The sequence below is a fragment of the Taeniopygia guttata genome, chromosome W, assembly GCF_048771995.1.
Source record: "Taeniopygia guttata chromosome W, bTaeGut7.mat, whole genome shotgun sequence".
In the NCBI taxonomy this organism is placed as follows: Eukaryota; Metazoa; Chordata; class Aves; order Passeriformes; family Estrildidae; genus Taeniopygia; species Taeniopygia guttata.
Window position 1 is genome coordinate 26,955,518 of NC_133064.1, and position 19,872 is coordinate 26,975,389.

Genomic DNA, 19,872 nt, shown 5'->3' on the forward strand with positions numbered 1-19,872 from the left:
ATTCCTTTCTTTAATGTGGCTTTTTGGCTGCTTTTGGAATCTAGTTGGTCCTGTGGAGTTCCACAGTCCTGTCTGGCTGCTGAAATCAGCAGGGCGCCCCCGGATCTAGGATAGGGAACTCCCAGGATACCCCCAAACCAGATCATGTAAGGGGTCACCAAGTTTGTTATAAATGAAAATTTTTCCAGCCAAATTAATATTAAAAAATAAATTATTTATTTTGCAATCAAATTTTATCTAGCCAGCCACAAGGAAAGAACAGAGCCGAGCCCGGGGTCGGCCCTGGGTGTGCAACAAGGAGTCAGCCTCAGCAGAGGTTTTCCTCCATGCCCACACACCTCCATCCTGGCACAAGCAGTTTTTATAGGGACAATTCCGCCTCAGGTCAAGATTTCAGCAATTAGTCTTTTCTTTTATTCAGAGTCCGTATGTTAATAAGATTTTCTTTTTTGGTGATGAGGGAGAACAAATCAGTGTCTGGAGTTTGTTGAATCCTTTGATGAAATTTACGGGAATTCGGGAACGCTGTATTCACATGTATCTGTCCGGGGATTTCCAAGATATCCATCTCGGGTCGTTCACGCGATGATCAGCGCCTGGGGTCTCCCGCAGCGTTCCAGATATAGCCCATCTCCTGGCGAGCCATATCTTCTTACTTGTAAATTAGTTTCCAACATACACCCGGTCTCGGAGGGGGAAGGGGCGGGAGGCTAGTACAAACGAGGTATAATCTAACAAGTATTTAACATTATATATTCCATATAAGGAATGGCGAAAATTATGTTTATTACCCATAACACATCCTAACTTTCTTTTTCCTTCTACCACCCTTGTAGATCTATCTACAAACCATTTCTCCCTTTCCTCGCGTTCTTCTTCTTCTAAATCTGGTTGTATTTTGGTCTGTAATTCTACCATTTTAGCACAGTCATGGGGGGATCCCCTGGGACTGCCCCAAACAAGAACTGGGTAGGATTTTGTGCCAGAGTTTTTTCTGGGAATGCATTAGAATAGCTTTATATTTCATAAGCCTGGCATCTGTCAGCCACTTGTCAGCTTTCTGCTGCAAGATGCTTCTCACATTGTGAGGGGTGTCGATGGTTAATGAAGCCCGGAATGTTACCTTTTTGTCTTCTTCTACTAATGCGGCCACTGCTACAATTGCTTGTAAGCAGGTCGGCCATCTCCTGCTGACAGGGTCCAGGAGTTTGGATAGATATCTGACTGGTTTCTTGGCCCCTGCCCAGTCCGGGGTCAGAACCCCGTGGGCAGTGTGATTGCTCACATTTACAAAAAGCTGGAAGGGCCTTCTTAGGTTAGGGAGACTTAATATTGGAGCTGCCATGAGGGTTTCTTTTAATCTTCTGTAACTCTATTCATCTTTTCATTCCACTTAAGTCTTTCTGTGGTAAGTTTTTCATATAAGAACCTTACCTTTTCGCTGTACTCTTCAATCCACTGTCTGCAAAAACCCAAAAGTCCTAGTAATTTCCTGATTTTTTTTTTTTCTGGGGGGGGCAATGCAATTATCTCTGCTACCTAGTCTGGGTCTAGTTTATTTTTTTTTCTTTTGTCAACCAATGTCCCAAGTATTTTACTTCAGGTTTAGTGAACTGTAATTTAGATTTTGGAACTTTTAATTTTCGTCTTCCCAGGAAGTTTAACAGAGCTGTAGTTCTAGTCCTCACTTTGTCCTCCTTAGAGCCAACTGCTAATAAGTCGTCTACATATTGCAATAGTTTGGTTCCCTGGACTGGCCCAAATTCACTAAGCACCTTTTTAAGGGCCTGTCCAAATAGATTTGGTAAGTCTACAAACTCTTGAGGGAGAGAAGTTTATCTTAATTGTTATTTTGTGTCTCTAGGTCTTCCCATTGGAAGGCAAAGTAGTCCCGACTTTCTGCAACTAGAGGACAAGTCTAAAAAGGCATCCTTTAAGTCAAGTACACTATAATAGAATATAAGGATTAGAGACCGTGGGTAACTGCTATCAGGTTTTGTATTGCTAATATAAGTGTGTTATGTCTGGACATGCAGGGCTCTAAGGTGTCCCCTTTTTTTAAGTCTTCGATTATTGGTCTCAATCCGTTCCTTCTCTCTAGAAGGATGGGATACTGCTTTACCCTTATGGGGTCTTCTGGTCTCTCAATTTTATCGTGAATTGGTTCCATGTCTAATTTTCCAGCTTCCCCCGGAGTGTGCCAGACCCTGGGATCAGTTTTCTTTTCATCCTCAGTAGTTAGGTTGTATAAACTTACCATGAGTTGTGAGTCCTTTGCAATTATACTTATTCCTAATATTACCATTAAATCCTTACCCAATAAATTGTATTCTGTTTCTTCCACTAATAAAAAATCCCCAACACAGGTTTTATTATCTGATTCTATTTCTATATTCCTTAGGATGGGGACTTGAAAGGGCTCTCCTTTAGCCCCAATGACAGTCATAAAATCCTTAGCTTTGATACATCCAGGGGGCAGTCTTTGAACTGTGGTTCTTTCTTCTCCAGAATAAACTAAAAAGACTAGCTCCTGTTTTTGGGGTCCAAATTTTAATTTTATTTAGGGCTCTCTAGATGTCCGTGACCCCAATTTATAAAGCCCCTGACACTTTTATTCTTCTTGAAAGACCTTTTCATCCTTTATTCGTTTCTTACAATCCCTCTTGAGGAGTCCTTTCTTTTTACAGTAAAAACATTCAGGGGCATTTACCTGTTTCTTTTTCTTTTGGGTGTGTGCCGGTTTTCCCTGGGGCCCCCGGGCCGGAGCTGATGTACCAGCCGTTTGTGCTTGTGCTTCCCTTACTACTGCCACTAACACCCTGGCCTGGGTCTTTTGTTTTTCCTCATCCCTCCTCATATACACCTTTTGTGCTTCCCTCAATAGTTCCTGTAAACTCTTTTCTTGCCAATTATCTATTTTTTCTAACTTCTTTCTAATGTCCTCCCATGATTTAGCAATGAAATGTGTTTTTTAAAGGACGGCCCCCACAGGGGAGTCAGGGTCGGTTCCGGAATACATTTGAAGACTTTTCCTGAGCCTCTCCAGGTACTCGGTAGGAGTTTCATCCTTCCCCTGGCATTCCCCCAATGCCTTACTAATATTTTGTTCCTTTGGGACCGCTTCCCGAATACCTTGTATTACCATGTTCCTTAGTCTGATCATTTTTTCCCGGTCTGCTTCCACCTGAGCATTCCATGATGGTCTTTGTTTTGGCCACTTTTCCGCCCCGCTCCCTCCCTGGGGGTTCCTGAATTCCCAGTCCTTTATGGCAGCCTGCCTTATCATATCTCGTTCTTCAGCATGAAACAAGGATCCTAATATAGCCGAGATATCATCATATGAATATATACTATTTCCCAAAAATTCATCCAGCCTTTCTTCCACCCCCAACGGATCATCCATCAATTTTCCCATTTCCTTTTTGAAAATCCTTATATCCCCTGTGTTGATGGGAACATTTACAAACCCAATGATTTCGGGAGCTGTGGGGACTTCCCTTAAAGGGTATAAATTAGGTCTGTCCCTTTCATCATTGCTATCTCCCGTGTTTTCTCTCCTCGTTTTCTGCGAGTTCTACTGGCAGGAGGAGACGCGTTTTACCCGGTGTAGTGTGCGTGTGTGTGTCTCCCCGTGCTGTGTGGAAGGGGGGGTTGGGGGCTGAGATGGTCCCGGAGCGCCTGCATTAGAGACTTGTGTATTAGGTGGTGGTGCAGACTGAGCCGGGGGCTCTGATGGGGGGGCTGCCGGGACCAGTGCTTGACCTGGGGGAACCTGGTATGGGGGGGGGGAGACAGGTTTTCTAGGGGTTCCCAAGTTTTTTCCGAACTTACCTTGCTGCCAGCAGATTTAATAGGGAACAGTCGCGCACTGGCATATTCCCATAGCCTGGCATAATTTAGCTCCTCATTGTCCCACTCCCATTTTAGGCATAAAATGCACAGCACAACTTTATACTGACCAGAAACAAAACAAATTCGCTACCAATTTCCAAAAACCATGGTTGAGAAGCAAAAAGCACTTATATTTCAGCCCTGCAGAGTAGTAGCAGCAGCTTGTGCTGTTTTTAAAACTGCCGCCTGGAGGAACGTGTTTCCCCAAGCCACGTGGCCGAGCGGCGACCAGCGCTGCCCACGCATGGCAGGAAAGCCCGAGCCGTGCTCCCCCCGCCACCCGCGCTCCCTGCCACCACCGGGAGCCGCCGCCGCCCCCCGCTGTTATCGGGGCATGTCGGAACCCCTTCCCCCTCCCCCTTCCGCCGTGGGGAAACTAAAGCCGCTCTGCACCACTGCGAAAGGCAGCGGCAGGCAGAACCCCCCACTCCCTCTGAGCCGGCACTGCCGCCTCTGCCCCTGCCGCGCGAGTTTTAAAAACTGCAGAGGCACGCTGCTTGCGGCTGCACGGGGCTGCGCAGCCTTTTAAAAACATTATCTTAAGGGGTATTTTACATTTCCCTTGACCCATATTTAAAAGTTTTCCTTACCGTATTCCACGTCAGTGTCCACAAGTTATTCCGAGAAGTCAATTACCCGCGTGCTAAAATGTGTATTTTAGTACTGTCCTGGACCGAGTTTTACTAAGTGTTTAAACCGGTCTCTCCCCAACCGAAGCTTGCCAAACTAATAACCACACAGAGAACTGGTCTGTGGGTTTTTCGGCTGGAAAATGAGTGAGCTCTCTTTTACCTGTTTTCCTGGGCTCCCCGAGCCCAGAGCCGGTGAGGTTTACCAATTTCTCATGTCCACGAGAATGTACCTTCCCGACCCATCCCTGGATGGATCCCTGTAACTCCCACAGTTTCAGGTCATATGCGTGTTGTGAGTACACCCGAGTTCTTTCGCTTCCCCCATAGCCGACCACCTCCCTCGCGGGCTAATGGAACTGCAGTTTTATTGGCGTCCTCACTCGCGCCGTGGCTATGCCATGTCTCACTCAAACACACACCCACCCACGCGCCACCCAAGCACGCAGTACTCACAGCTCCTTTTCCCGCAGAGATTCTTCGTGCACGTTGATTTTATGAGGGAAAAATTGCTGCAGCCTCGGAGATTTAGCTCCAAATTCCGAGATCTCTGGGCCCGTTTATACCCTTTCCCTAATGTGGCTTTTCGGCTGTTTTCGGAATCTGGTTGGTTCCGTGGAGTTCCTCAGTCCTGTCCAGCTGCTGAAATCAGCAGGGCGCCGCCTGGATCGAGGATAAAGAACTCCCTGGATACCCCCAAACCAGATCACGTAAGGGGTCACCAAGGTTATTATAAACGAAAATTTGTCCAGCCAAATTAATATTAAAAAATAAACTATTTATTTTGCAATCAAATTCTATCTAGCCAGCCACAAGGAAAGAACAGAGTGGAGCCCGGGGTCGGCCCTTTGTGTTCAACAAGGAGTCAGCCTCATCAGAGGTTTTCCTCCATGCTCACACACCTCCATCCTGGCACAAGCGGTTTTTATAGGGAAAATTCCACCTGAAGCCAAGATTTCGGCAGTCAGTCTTTTCTTCTATTCAGAGTCCATATGTTAATAAGATTTTCTTTTTTGGTGATGAGGAAGAACAATTCAGTGTCTGGAGTTTGTTGATTCACATGTATCTGCCCAAGGATTTCCATGATATCCATCTTGGGTCATTCACGCAAACGATCAGCACCTGGGGTTTCTGTATCTCCCCAGACATGGCCCATTGCCTTAGCACTCTCTCTTGTCCCCCTTTTCGTCCCAGCTAGCTCTGTGAGGGGGGGGGGAGCGCTGGCAACTTCCGTGTTTTCCGGCAAACCCTCGCGGGTATCTGCCGGTGCTGCGTGGGTTTGGCCGCTGCAGTCGGCACGTGTGGGAGCCGCGGCGACCGCGGCGGCGGGGGCGGGGAGGCTGCGGCAGCGATCGCAGGACAGTCCAAGGCGGCCGCGATCGCCCGAGGCAGCGGCGGCAGTTGCGGCAGTCAGGGGCCGGGAGAGAGAGAGAGCCGCGGCAGCACGCAGGGATCCGGCAGGAGAAAAGGCGGCGGGCCGGGCAGCAGCAGCGATCAGGGGCCAGGCGGGAGAAAAAGCACCGGGGCGTCCCCAAACTGTTCTATAAGTACTGGATAGGGGAGACCCGGGGCGGCCAATGAGATAACGCCACGGGGGGACTGGGGATATTGGGGTGCAGGGGTCCAATGGGAGATGGACAGATGGAAGGGTGCCAGGTTGCCTCCCGACCCCGCCGCGTGGCTGACAGATGGTCTGAGAGACGTAAACAGAGTGACTAAGGTAAACCGCGGGGGGAAATGGGAGAGCCCGGGGGGTCGCTTACAGAGCGTGGGGGGGATACATAGAATGACCTTACACATAATAGAACATATAATAACACAATTCCACAACTCCCTCTTCTGTTTTTCAAAAGAAAAGAACGGAAAATAACTTAAATGGGAGGTTTTACAGTCCTTTTCCCCATCGTTGAACCCAATGTCTGCTCGGTTCTTCTCTGGCTGTCTGTGTTGAGCGGATGTCAGCTCTGATGGGGCGGTGAAGACTGCGTGGTCGATGTGCACGGTCGAATTGATGACCTTTAAACCTTTTAACATTACTAAAACTCATAATAACAACAATGAATGTTAACAGCAACATAAGTCGGCATTCTGGGGAGGGGACGTTTAAATCAAAAGGGAAAGGTGAGTCCAGGGAACTGTATGGTGAAAGGGAAGGCTCTGAAAGAGAAGGTGCTGAATCAAAAAGGAAGGGGGGAGACTTTCTCCGTCTGCGGAGGGCTGCATGCTTCACCTGAGGATCCTTTTTCTTATCAGTCTGGTGTTTGGGGACATATGGCCGGACAAATTTGGACGGGACCCATCTCAGGCCTGAGGGCGTGGACACGCAAGCGTATCCCCGTCCCCAGGTAACTAACTCATGGGGCCCTTCCAGCTGCCAAGTCTCTGGATTTTTGATGATCACTGGTGGTTTTTCCCTAACCTTGCTCAGCTCGTGGTTGTTAAAGTGCCTGGTGACTGGTGGGTTGAGGTTTTCAAAAGAACAGTTTAGGAAATTCAGTGTAAAGAGGGCACGCGCGGGCCGAACTTGGGGGGACTCCACCTTCATAGTTGGTGTTTGCTGTTTCAGCATGCGTTTGAGACTCTGATGAGTCCGTTCCACCACTGCTTGACCTGTCGGGGAATATGCGATGCCAGTTTTGTGCTCTATTCCCCATTGCTGCAGGAAGCTGGCAAACCCCTTGGATGTGTACCCGGGGGCATTATCTGTTTTTATCAATTTAGGAACGCCCAGCATAGCGAAGGCCTGTATCAGATGCTTTTCAATGTCTTTGGCTTTCTCCCCTGCGTGGGCAGAAGCAAAGACTGCCCCAGAGAAAGTGTCCACGGAGACATGGACGTACTTCATCCTCCCAAAGGAATGGATGTGAGTAACGTCCATCTGCCATACCTCGCAGGACTTCAGACCCCTAGGGTTTGCCCCTGAGCTCACCGATGGTAGGGGGAGCGACTTGCAGGACGGGCAGGTGGCCACAATGGCTCTGGCTTGGTCACGAGTGAGGTGGAATTGCCGGACAAGCCCGGGCGCATTCTGGTGGTAAAATTGGTGGCTGATCTTAGCCTGCTGGAACTTATCTGGGAGCGGAGCTACCTGAGCCGGGGCGGCAGCGAGAGAATCGGCACGCCGATTACCCTCGGCCAAAAACCCTGGCAAGTTGGTATGTGACCTGATATGCATCACATAAAAGGGTTGCTCTCGGTCGGAGACTAGCTTAATCAGTTTCGAGAGCAACTTGTGCAGGGCTTCGTTGGACACACCCTGTAGAACAGCGTCCTGCGCTCTAGACACTACACCAGCCACATATGCTGAATCAGTTACCAAATTAAAAGGTTCAGAGAATCGCTCAAAGGCCCTGACGACGGCAGCCAACTCAGCTATTTGAGGGGAGCCTTCCACCTCCACAATGTCTGTCGCCCACTGCTGCGTCTGGGGGTCTTTCCAAGTTATTACAGACTTGTGGGAACTCCCGGACGCGTCTGTAAAAACTGTCAAGGCTTTGAGTGGCTTTTTGCTCTGAATTTGTTTGATGGACAATGCAAATTGAATTTCTGATTCAAAAATTTTGTGGGCTGGTCTCAAAACTGAAATTTTGCCTGTGTAGCTGTCTAGAGAGAACTGCAGGGATTCATTTTCCTGTAACAGATGTTCTAGCATGGCCTTGGTGAATTGGCCTGATTCCAATTTGATGGGAATGTGAATGCAATCAAAGTCACATCCAGCTAACTCTCTGATCCGAGCTCTTGCTTTGCGGATCAGTTCCGCTACTAACTCCTGTGGCCTTGTCATTCTCTTGGACCGATGGTGACTTAGGAAGACCCATTCTATGATGGAGAGTGGGTCCCTTCGGTCCTGGTCCTTGCCCTTCCTTAGCGTGTCTGTCCATTGAAATATCACACCATGGAGGTGTGGCAGCCTGCCCAATATGATGAATTTAAAAGGCAGGTCCGGATCGTACCGGTGGGCCTGTCTGGCAGACATTGTCTCCTGGACCCTAATCAAAGCTGCTTGGGCCTCTGGGGTGAGTTCCCTGGGAGAACTCGGCTCCTCCCCCCCTTTCAATAAATCGAAAAGAGGGGCTAGGTCTCTGTTTGTAATGCCTAGCCATGGCCTCACCCAGTTCAAAGAACCGCACAGCTGCTGGACGTCTGCTAGGGTCCGAATTTTGTTTTTGATGGCCAATTTTTGCGGAGTAATAGTCCGCTTGGTAATTTCCAAGCCCAGGTACTTCCAGGGTGGCATCTTTTGAATCTTATCTTCTCGCAGCTCGAACCCTGCAGCAACCAACGCATCAGTTTTCAGGTTAAGCGCGTGTGTAAGGAGATCGTCATTGGGAGCACAAATCAGGATATCATCCATATAATGTTGGATGATCACGCCCTCGGTGGCTGTACGGACTGGGGTCAGCAATGAAGCTACGTACCGCTGGCAGATGGTGGGCGAGCATTTGAGGCCCTGTGGCAATACTCGCCAATGGTAGCGCTCCATTGGGGCTTCTCGGTTAACGGACGGAACCGAGAAGGCAAAACGTGGTGCATCGTCTGGGTGGAGGGGGATATGAAAGAAGCAATTTTTGATGTCAATCACAGCCAATTCCCAATCTTTGGGTAACATTGTGGGGGACGGCATCCCTGGTTGGAGTGGACCCATATTTTCGATCACATTGCTGATGGCACGAAGGTCGTGGAGCAACCGCCATTCGTCTTTGCCTGGTTTTTTCAGGACAAAGACGGGGGAATTCCAAGGAGATGTTGTTTCGTGGATATGTCCCTTGGCAAGTTGTTCTGCCACGAGCTTTTGGAGCGCTTTTAATTTTTGTTTATTGAGCGGCCACTGCTCTACCCAGATTGGAACATCAGAGAGCCAATTTAACTTTTGGGTAGGACGCTCCTCAGTGACCGCTGCCCGAAAAACCTGGGGGGTAGGAATAGTCAATGAGACCCCCCACTGGGCCATCAGGTCCCTTCCCCACAGGGGCTCCGTGTAATCCAGAACAAACGGACGCAGGTAAGCTGTCTGTCTGTTTGGCCCCTCAAATTTGATGTTTTTTGACTGTTTTGCCAATTGTGCCCCTCCAACACCTTGAATGTGTCCAGCCACGTCCTGCAACTCCCAACGCGACGGCCAATCCCGTGAGGGAATGACTGTGACGTCTGCCCCTGTGTCCAAGAGGCCGTTAAGCCACTTGTGCTCACCGCCGTTCCACATGTAACACTCACTTTTGGGTCTATCCTTCCCAATCACCTGGGCCTGACACACCTCGTAGATCTGCTTTGCGGATTTCCTCCACAGGTCTTCTGGTTAGACAGGGGTCCCAGATACAGGTATGGCCTGGGCGACGATTTGCCCTTTGGGAAGGTAGACTGGCGGGTGAGCACAGTGCAGCCACAACACCAGATGTTTAGGGTTTGCAGGTGTCAAATTGGGTGCGATAGTGATGTCGAGTGGCGCGTATTTTGTGTCCCCAAGGACGATGTACTTACTGTGGAGTTTTCTCCAGGTCCCTGGGTCCTGTGTGTCCACTGTGACAAAGTGCCAATTGCTGTCCCTGAGCAGTAGGGGTTTGGTTAGGGCCAACCTGTATGGAGAGAAGTTGGACTGGGTGTTAAGGATGGGCCTGGGATGGTCGGGGTCCCGACCAAGCCATGCCTGTGAGATGAAATTCCCAACTCCTCCCACGCAGGCTGGTTCACCAGCTCTTGTTCCCCTGTTGTGCAATCCAGAAATGTCATGTTTTGTATTAGAGTTATTGTCCTCAGGTGGGTATGTTAATGTGTTGTCCCTCCTGCCCCCTGATGTTATGTTTCCCACTAAATTTGTGTCCTCACGCAGGGAGGGACTGCGCTGGGAAATCAGTTTTTTGAATGTCCCCCTGAGTTGGAGGCACCTTGCCCTTGCTGCTGTTTTTTAAAACGCAAGAAGTCCTCTTTGAGGGGGCAGTGAGATGCCCAGTGTCCTTTCTTATTGCACAGGTTGCAGGGCCGTCCTGGATGGTAGCCTTTGGGTGGTGGCCCAGTGAAGCGGCGTGCAGGAGCTGGAGCCGTGGATGGCGTGTGGGCTTCGGCAAAGGAGACTCTCCGTGATGGTGTTTGGGGTGTCCCCGGAGGGTCTTTTGAAGGCAGGGTGACCCTTCGAGCGCACACGTCCAGCATGTCTTGGAGCGTTGGCTCTGGGTCGAGGGGCAGGCTCAGCATCGCCTGTCGGCAGGCCTCGTTGGCATTCTGCAGGGCGATCTGTTTCACCATGCCCTGCCTCAATCCGTCCTCTGGCACCTGCGATTCAGCTGCCCTGTACAACCTGTCTACGAAACTAACGAAAGATTCCTGTGTCTCCTGCTGAATAGAAAAACAGTTAACAACAGGACCACGGGGTTTTAACTTAAAGAATGCTTTTTCAGCCGCATTGGCAGTTGCTGCCAATGCCCTTCTTGGAATCTTTTCAGCCTGTGTTGTTGCCACGTCCCAATCCCCTATCCCGCACAGGTGATCAATGGTTAGCATGCCTCCATCGGTGTCAGAGGAGGTCTCGGCTTTTGCCCAAAGTTGCGGTAATGCATCCCGTACCTCCCGCCTCCATGCGGATTCCCATACCAAAAACTCAGCTTGAGTAAGCAAGCACAAAAACAGAGCGCGAATGTCAGCAGGGACATACTCATTGGAGGAAAGTGTGACTTTTAAAAGTCCCCGAAAGTATTCACTTTCCCGACCAAAGTCTTTTTGGGCTTTGCAAACATCTCTAATTACAGCCTGTGGGATAGGGGTCCACTGTGCCAAGGGTCTGCCCCTCTGCCGCGGGGTGTAGGTGACTGGTGCGGCAGAAAAGGCAAGCAGGGGTTGCGGCAGGTCGCGGCTTCCCCCCTCCCCCCCTCCCTCCTCCTCCGCCCCCCCCCCCTCCCTCGGGAACCGAGGCGTGGGAACCAGAGGGCGGGTCACGGGAACCGAGGGCGGAGGCAGGACCAGGGCTAGGGGGTGTGGCTGGTGTTATCTCACCCCTAGGGGCGGGGTCGGATGGAGGACTGATGAATGATTCATTAGGGGAGGTGCCAGAAGGGGGTGGAGGGGAGGGGTGGGTGGAGAAGTCTCGGGAGTGGGAGGGGTTGGCTGTAGGGCGGAGGGGGTCGTTAGGAGACAAAGAATGCAGGGAGGGAGATGGGCAGGCCATGCGGTCCCCTCCATCTTGTGCCCTGGGGCAGGGAAGGGAATCATTTTGGGAAAGGTCCGGGGAAGGTCCTGGGGAAGGAGGTGGGGTTATAAAACTCACAACTTTGCTAAGAGAGGAGGTTTGGGGAGGGGAAGGGTGCAGGGCGATGCCAGCATCGTCCTGCAATGGAGCCTGGGGGTTAACAGAGAGGCCAGAATCTGCCTGCGGCTGGTTTTGCTGGGATGCCTGTCTGAGAATCCCCGGGCTAGGGAGAGAGGGATAGGAGAGGGTTTTTGGGGGATTTGGGGGGCTTGGGAGGCAGCGTTCGCCCTGTGGTGGCTCTGGCTTCCCTTCGCAGTTATCTTTAACAATATTTTTCAATTGGATTGCCAGGTGGATAAAAATTGAGAGGGACTGATCCTCCTTTTGGGCAATTTCTTTTTCCACTCGGTCCCAGAATTGAACTTGGTACAAATTTTCCTGCGACAGGTCCTGGAAAGACTGCAGAAGCCACCGTGCAAAACGCTTCACGTCTGATTTTTTACATTTCTTCCCTCCCCCCACTAAAATTCCTAGGGTTTTAACATAAATTCTCTCCTGTGACACAGACATTTTTGCACCCATTATGTCAATGTTAAAGCGTGTCACAACCCTCGCGGCTGGTAAAATATCAAAAGAAAAAAAAGACACCTGTCGGAGGCTGGGAAGATTTCCCTTACTCACTCCCTGAAGCGGGAGACAAAATGTGGGCTCTTACGCCCTCTTGTGGAGGAAAGAGAAACTCACCCCAAAGGGAGCAAGGCATACCCAGCCCAGGGGGACCCCGGTAACTCACCACGGGTCCGGCAACGTCCGAAGGTGAAACTAAAAGTCCAGCTGCGAAGTTTTCGCCGTGGGGGGGCCGAGCTTCGGCGGTGCAAGCCAAAGGTGCCGGCCCCACCCCTCTGGAAGCCCTGGCTTCTTAAAATGGAACCGCGGCTTGCGAGGGTGTTGTAACTTCCACGAGGTAAATCAACGAGCTTTTTGGGGCTCGGTGGTCCTCAGTCCGTGTGCTTGGAGCTCCCAAGCAACGCGTTGGGGCGCCACAACTGCCTTAGCGCTCTCTCTTGTCCCCCTTTTCGTCCCAGCTAGCTCTGTGAGGGGGGGGGAGCGCTGGCAACTTCCGTGTTTTCCGGCGAACCCTCGCGGGTATCTGCCGGTGCTGCGTGGGTTTGGGAGCGAGGCGAGTCCCGAGGCGAATAAAAGGAGAGAGACTTTTTCCCCCGCGGGTGATATCTCGGTTTATTACGGCTTGGTTGGGGAGGCAAAAACCGAGAAGCTGCTGCGTGCTAAGTTCGAGTTTGTCCGTGCCGCTTGGCCGATTCAGGGGCGGGGCGGCGCGCTCCGAAGCTGGCCGCGATCCAAGAGAGGCTGTGTGCAGAGCCGCGGCGCTGCAGTCGGCACGTGCGGGAGCCGCGGCGACCGCGGAAGCGGTGGCAGCGGCGGTGAGGCTGCGGCAGCGATCGCAGGACAGTCCGAGACGGCCGCGATCGCCCGAGGCAGTGGCGGCGGTTGCGGCAGTCAGGGGCCGGGAGAGAGAGAGAGCCGCGGCAGCACGCAGGGATCCGGCGGGAGAAAAAGCCCACGGCGGCACGCAGCAGCGATCAGGGGCCAGGCGGGAGAAAAAGCCCGCGGCTCGGGCAGCAGCAGCAATCAGGGGCCAGGCGGGAGAAAAAGCACCGGGGCGACCCCAACCCATTCTATAAGTACTGGAGAGGGGAAACCCGGGGCGGCCAATGAGATAACGCCACGGGGGGACTGGGACAGTGGGGGTGCAGGGGTCCAATGGGAGATGGACAGATGGAAGGGTGCCAGGTCGTCTCTCGACCCCCCCGCGTGGCTGACAGATGGTCTGAGAGACGTAAACAGAATGACTGGGCTCTTTCTCGGGAAGGCAGACCGCGGGGGGAAATGGGAGAACCCGGGGGGTCGTTACAGATCGAGAGGGGATACATGGAATGACCTTATACATAATAGAACATATAATAACACAATTCCACAGCCCATATCCTGGCGAGCCGTACCTTCTTACTTGTAAATCAGTTTCCAAAATACACCCAGTCTCACCTGTGTGGGTCGGGGGGAATCCTAATACAGACGTGTATATTCTAACAAATATTCAATATCACATATATCATATTAGAAATGGTGTGAATTATATCTACTACACATAACACTAAGTAGCACAAACTCTCTGTCTCTCTCTCTCCCTCTAAAAGAAAAAAATAACCAAAGACATCTCAGGTTTTCTCCACCCTTCCATCCCAGAAGAACCGGCCCAGTTCTATTCCCTTCACCCCCTAGCCTACCTCTCCTAGGCTGCATGGCTGCCCCTCCTCCGCCCAGCCTGTGGCTCGGCAGGGGAGGTCTGAACTCTTCCCTAACAAAAACAAAACGCTCCCCTAAAAGTTCTCTACTATAATAACACAATTCCACAGTTAACCTCGTGTATTCTCAAATGCATGTCCAGGTCTTCAGTAGTTACACCAAGTATCAATATTCAAATCTAACCACTAATTAGTTTAACTACAACTTTTAAAAAAAAACCTCACCTCCTTATCAACCTACAAAAGAACTATAGATTGGTATACCATTTACAGGAGATTAACAAAAGAACTTGGACTCCTTACACAGTGGTACCAAATCCTTAGACTCTTCTAAGTAAAATCCCTCCCCAGCATCAGTGGTTTAGTGTAGCAGATCTTAAAGATGCTTTTTGGGCTTGTCCACTAGCTGAGGAGAGCCGAAATATCTTTGCATTTGAATGGGAAGATCCACAAACTGAGAGAAAGCAGCAACTAAGATGGACAAAATTACCACAGGGGTTCACTGAATCTTCAAACCTATTTGGGCAAGCTTTGGAAACCATAATACAAGCTTTCCCCACTCCTCCTGGAATACAAATTATCCAACATGTGGATGATCTTTTACTATCTGAGGAAGCTGAAGTTGGAGAGGCTACTATAAAACTTTTGAATTTTCTTGGGGAAAAAGGTTTACGGGTATCAAAAGGGAAGCTGAAATTTGTAGAACCAGAAGTAAAATATCTTGGACACTTAATAAGTAAAGGGTAGCCGGAAACTCAACCCCAAGAGAATTGCAGGAATTTTATCTCTTCCCCCTCCCTCTTCAAAGAGGGAAATCAGAAAACTACTCGGATTATTGGGATATTGTAGATTATGGATTGATGGGTACACACAGGCAGTAAAATTTTTATATGGAAAATTGACAGAAGGAGGTGATATAAAGTGGACCAAGGAAGATGATGTTAAATTAGAAGAGCTGAAGTTAAAAGTGGCCTTAGTGCCAGCTTTAAGCTTACCCTTGTTAGAAAAACCCTTCCATCTGTACGTGAATGAGGAAAGTGGGGTAGCTCATGGAGTTCTGGTTCAGGAGCGTGGAAGAGTAAAGAGACCAGTAGCTTATTTATCAAAGATGTTAGATCCAGTGAGCCACAGTTGGCCAGTATGTATTCGAGCTATAGCAGCTACTGCAATCCTGGAAGAAGAAAGTCATACGCTTACTTTTGGAAGTAAACTAGTTGTGTGTACACCTCATGCGGTTCGAAATGTGTTAAACCAGAAGGCTGAAAAATGGTTGACAGACTCTAGAATGTTAAAATAGGAAGCAATCTTGATAGACAGAGATTATTTGACACTATAAGTAAACAAAAGTTTAAATCCAGCTCAATTCTTATATGGAGAACCAGCAGATAATACATAATTGTTTAGAAATTATCCAATATCAAACAAAAGTTTGAGAAGATCTTGAGGAACAAGCCCTTTCAAAAGGGGAAATAATCTATGTGGATGGTTCCTCCAGATGTCCAGAAGGAAAAAGAATGTCAGGGCATGCAGTAGTTGATGGAAAAAACATGCAAACTATTGAAAAAGGAAAATTTCCTTCAAACTGGTCAGCTCAAATCTGTGCTCTAAAAAGAGCACAGGAATATTTAGCGCACAAGAAAGGAACTATATATACTGATTTCAAGGTATGCCTTTGGAGTAGTACATACCTCTGGAAAAATTTGGGAAGAAAGGGGATTACTTATTTCAAGAGGAAAGGGATTAGTACATGAGGGACTTGTTTTAGAAATTTTGGAGGCCTTAAAATTACCTGAAGAGATAGCTATAGTACATATTAAGGGACACCAAAAGGGAAATACCCCAGAAATAAGAGGAAATAATCTGGCAGATCAAGAAACTAAAGATGCAGCAGAAAATGGGGCTGAAAGAGTTATGTTAATATTAACTCAAAATGAAGAAAAATTGGAAATTCCAAAGTTAAGTGAAGCAGAGGAAAAAGAATTAAGCAAGATAGGAGGAGAGCAAGATGAATCTGGGAAATGGAAACTTCCTGATGGGAGACAATTACTTAATAAAATGCTTACTAGGAAAATATTAGAAGACGTGCATCAGAAAACCCACTGAGATACCCAGTCTTTGTGTGATTGTTTATTAAGGAACAATGGGTATATTGGGATTTTTGGATTAGCAAAGCAAGTAACTGAAAGATGTATAACTTGCCAAAGGATAAATAAAAAGGTGATGAGAAAAACATTAGGAGGTCGTGAGTTTGCTCTTTGACCATTTCAAAGTATCCAAGTAGATTTTACTGAACTTCCTCAAGTGCAAAGATGGAAGTATTTATTAGTAATGACAAACTCATTGGGTGGAAGCAGTTCCCACTGTCAAGGCCACAGCCAACATAGTATGTAAAACCCTTTTGGAACAGATTGTTCCCAGATATGGAATGGTTAATAGGATAGACTTGGACAGAAGAATGCATTTTACGTCAAAAGTGTTACAACAAATAATTCAAGCCTTGGGGATAAAATGGGAGTTACACACCTCATGGCATCCATAGAGTTCTGGCCAGGCAGAGAGGATGAACCAGACTTTAAAGAGAACTTTGACTAAATTAATAGTGGAAACCCGAATGCCATCGGTACAATGCCTACCTTTAGCCTTATTGAGGATCCGAACACAAGCCAGGTCTGACCGGGGAGTGTCACCTTATGAGATGATGTTTGGGTTACCTTTTCTAGCTACCCAACATGAAAATGCTACCTATGAAGTAGGGGAAATGAGTGTTAAAGGATATGTCAACACCATTGCAAAAACTCTTGAAAACCACACCTTTAGACTTTAAAATCCATAATATCCATCCAGGGGAGTGGGTGCTAGTAGAAACCTGTAAAGTACAATCTTTAACTCCACAATGGGAAGGTCCTTTTCAGGTATTGCTGATGACCGAGGCTGCGATCCGGACCAGTGAACGAGGGCGGATCCACGCCAGCAGAATCAAAGGACCCATACAGGAACCTAAGGAGTGGACAATAACATCTAAACCGGGTCATACCAAATTGACTCTTGAACGAGGAATGGGTGGTAATGAACTGGGAAGACACAAATGATCTAGGAAATGTACAAAGAATCACACCTGATTGTGAAATAAGACCAAGCTTATATTAGTGGTTTCAAGTACTGCTTGGACAAGTTCTGAGACACCTCCAATACCCTCCTTGGCGAGGAATACTGCCACTTCAAACAGGAGGAATGAAACTGTTTCGGATAGAGAACTCTTGTATTTTGGCCTTAGCCTGTGATTTATACACAGGGCGGGATGAGTTACAACTTCAGACAGTGCCATATCATATTGCGAGAGGTAGCATGATCGATGCCTGCATTCTCCACCAAAAATGTCATGGTTTGACACTGGCACAATGCCAGTGCCCCCCATGAAAATGCAATCTCTCAACTGAATGCTGTGAAATGCGATCGAGAACAGAGCAAAGCAGGCCCAAGCTTAATAAAAAGAAAAAACTTTATTAAACTACTACCACTATGCTACTATAAAAGAGGGAAGGGGGGGGGGGAAGAAGAAAGAAACACACATAATTCAAAATGAAAACTTTCCAAAGCATTCCTCCTCCCACCACCCAACTCCAACAAACCACAGTGAGACACAATCTGGACCCCAATCAGGTTTCCACCCTCCAGATAATCAACACTCAGTCCATCTGCAAGGAGAGAAGAGTCTCTCTTGTGCCACAGACCCCCCAAGAAACACAGCTGCCACATCCTGTGCTTCCATGTCACCACATGGCACTGCCCGGGGGAAAAAAAGTTTTCCAGTGGTGACCCTCTCCTTTCCATGCACAGTGCTCTCACCACCAATGCATGGATGGACAGACTGCTTTTAGGATTTTTCCTTTCAAGGATGCCCTGCCAAGAGGGGAAAAAACAACAGTTCAGTTTTTCATTTTTGGGACTAACAGTCCCCCCCATTTTCCCCTGGGGCCGAGGATCCATGAACAGAGATCTTCTTCTCTTCTTCCTCTCTGAAGACAGGGGGCACCACCACAAACCTCCTTAACTTTACTCTGTTCGCTCTACTTCTGTCTTTTCTCAGCTGAAGCAGGTCTCTTTGGCTCACCAGCATCCTCCTAAAATACAGTCTCTCTTGGAGGAGAAGATCAGTTCAATCTGTGGCTACCAAGAAAAAGTCCAGCCAAACAGCCACTCCATCATCTCCTCCCACCTAGAATTTCCCCTTCCAACATCCCGGGTCCCAGGCTGTCTCTCTTCCTCTCTTTTTTAAACCAAGGAGGAGAAAAATTTCACAAAGCTTTCATTTCTCAGGAAGGGTTAAAAGTCCCAACTCCCAGAGATGGCTTGCTGCCCAGGCTCCAGCTCCCACAGGCGGCTGGGCACCTTGCGGCCCCCCCGCTCTTCTCCTTCCCCGTGGTGAACTGCTGATAAAACCACCGCCGTCTCTATTTTTCTCTTGGGAGAGAGAGACTCTGGGGGGAACGGAGACATCCCAGATTCTCTCCACCCTTCCATCTGCAGGGGGCCAGCCCGGGTTCGAGCCCCTCCACCCTTGGGCCTACCTCCGAAGGCCACATGGCTTCTCCTTTCCCCCACCCAGCTCGTGGCCGGGCAGGGGAGAGTCCTGCACTGACCGCTGACCGGAACTCAAAGAGAGCGAGTTCTCCTGGGAATTCTGCTTTTACCCCTCTGTGTTCTCAGAGGCGTGTCCACCTTCAATTGGTCAATGTCCAAATTGACTTCTTCCTTCCGGAAAAATTCTTTCTCCGTGTCAAACCACGACATATACCCAGTTTGATTCACCCAAATACCGGACATGCTAGTTGGGTTAAATGTAAATGTTTGAATTGTGGAAAAAATTGTTATTGTAGTTCACAGAATCAACACTCTCATTGCAGGAAGTGTCCAGTGCCAAATAGATCCCCTATCCAGGTAGAACTCAAAGCAACTGAAATAATAACTTTGTTTTGTGGATGGGAATTATTAGTGCCTGTTGAATGGGAGATACCTGCAGAACAGTGGGAAACCACAGTTAAGGAGTGTCAAAAACAATTTGCCTGGAAATTAGCTAAGAGAAAGTGACAAGGAAATAGAGGGCAAGACCGGAATGGCCTCTGTATTTGCCACCAAGAAGATCGAATACACCTGCTGTGGGTTGCAACCCCATAGGCATGGGAGGTGGGAGTATAAGCCATACTGGACCTCTGTCACTCATTTTTCATCTTTTCCCTTTTGGGATATCGACAAAGCCATGCCACAGGTGTTACTGAAAGCTGTATATGGAAAGACACTGAGGTTCATTTTTTATTTCTCACACATGTCAGCAGTCACTGTTATAACCCATCCAAATTAGGCAATTGCATGCACAATGGGAAAAAGTACTGGATTGCAGAGAACTTAGGAACAAGTGGTAACAGGATGGGAAGTCAATCCCAAAAGGAGAGAGATGGATTTGTTTCACATATGCTATTGGGAACAAGGCACAAGATTTGGTAAAGGAGCAATCGATAAACAAAAAGGCTAAGCCAGCACAACCACCTAAACCTGTGCCAATCTCACTTGACGATTTGTATACAAAACTTGAACAGCAAATAGAAAAAGAAATAGATATCTCAAGGATGGGTAAAAATCAGTTTGTGGAATTGGGGGAAAGAATAAGTAGGGAACTTAACCAATTGTTGGGTCTGTGGAGGAGGGGCTTTGATGTCAGAAGAATAGCCATGGAAAGGTAGCAACTTAGGCCAAATTGAACTCCTTAAGTGGAACCAAACAAATATAAGTGGAGAAAATCAACCAGAAGGCTGGATTTTAAGTTCAATAGTCATAGGGGAAGAATGTCTCTGGG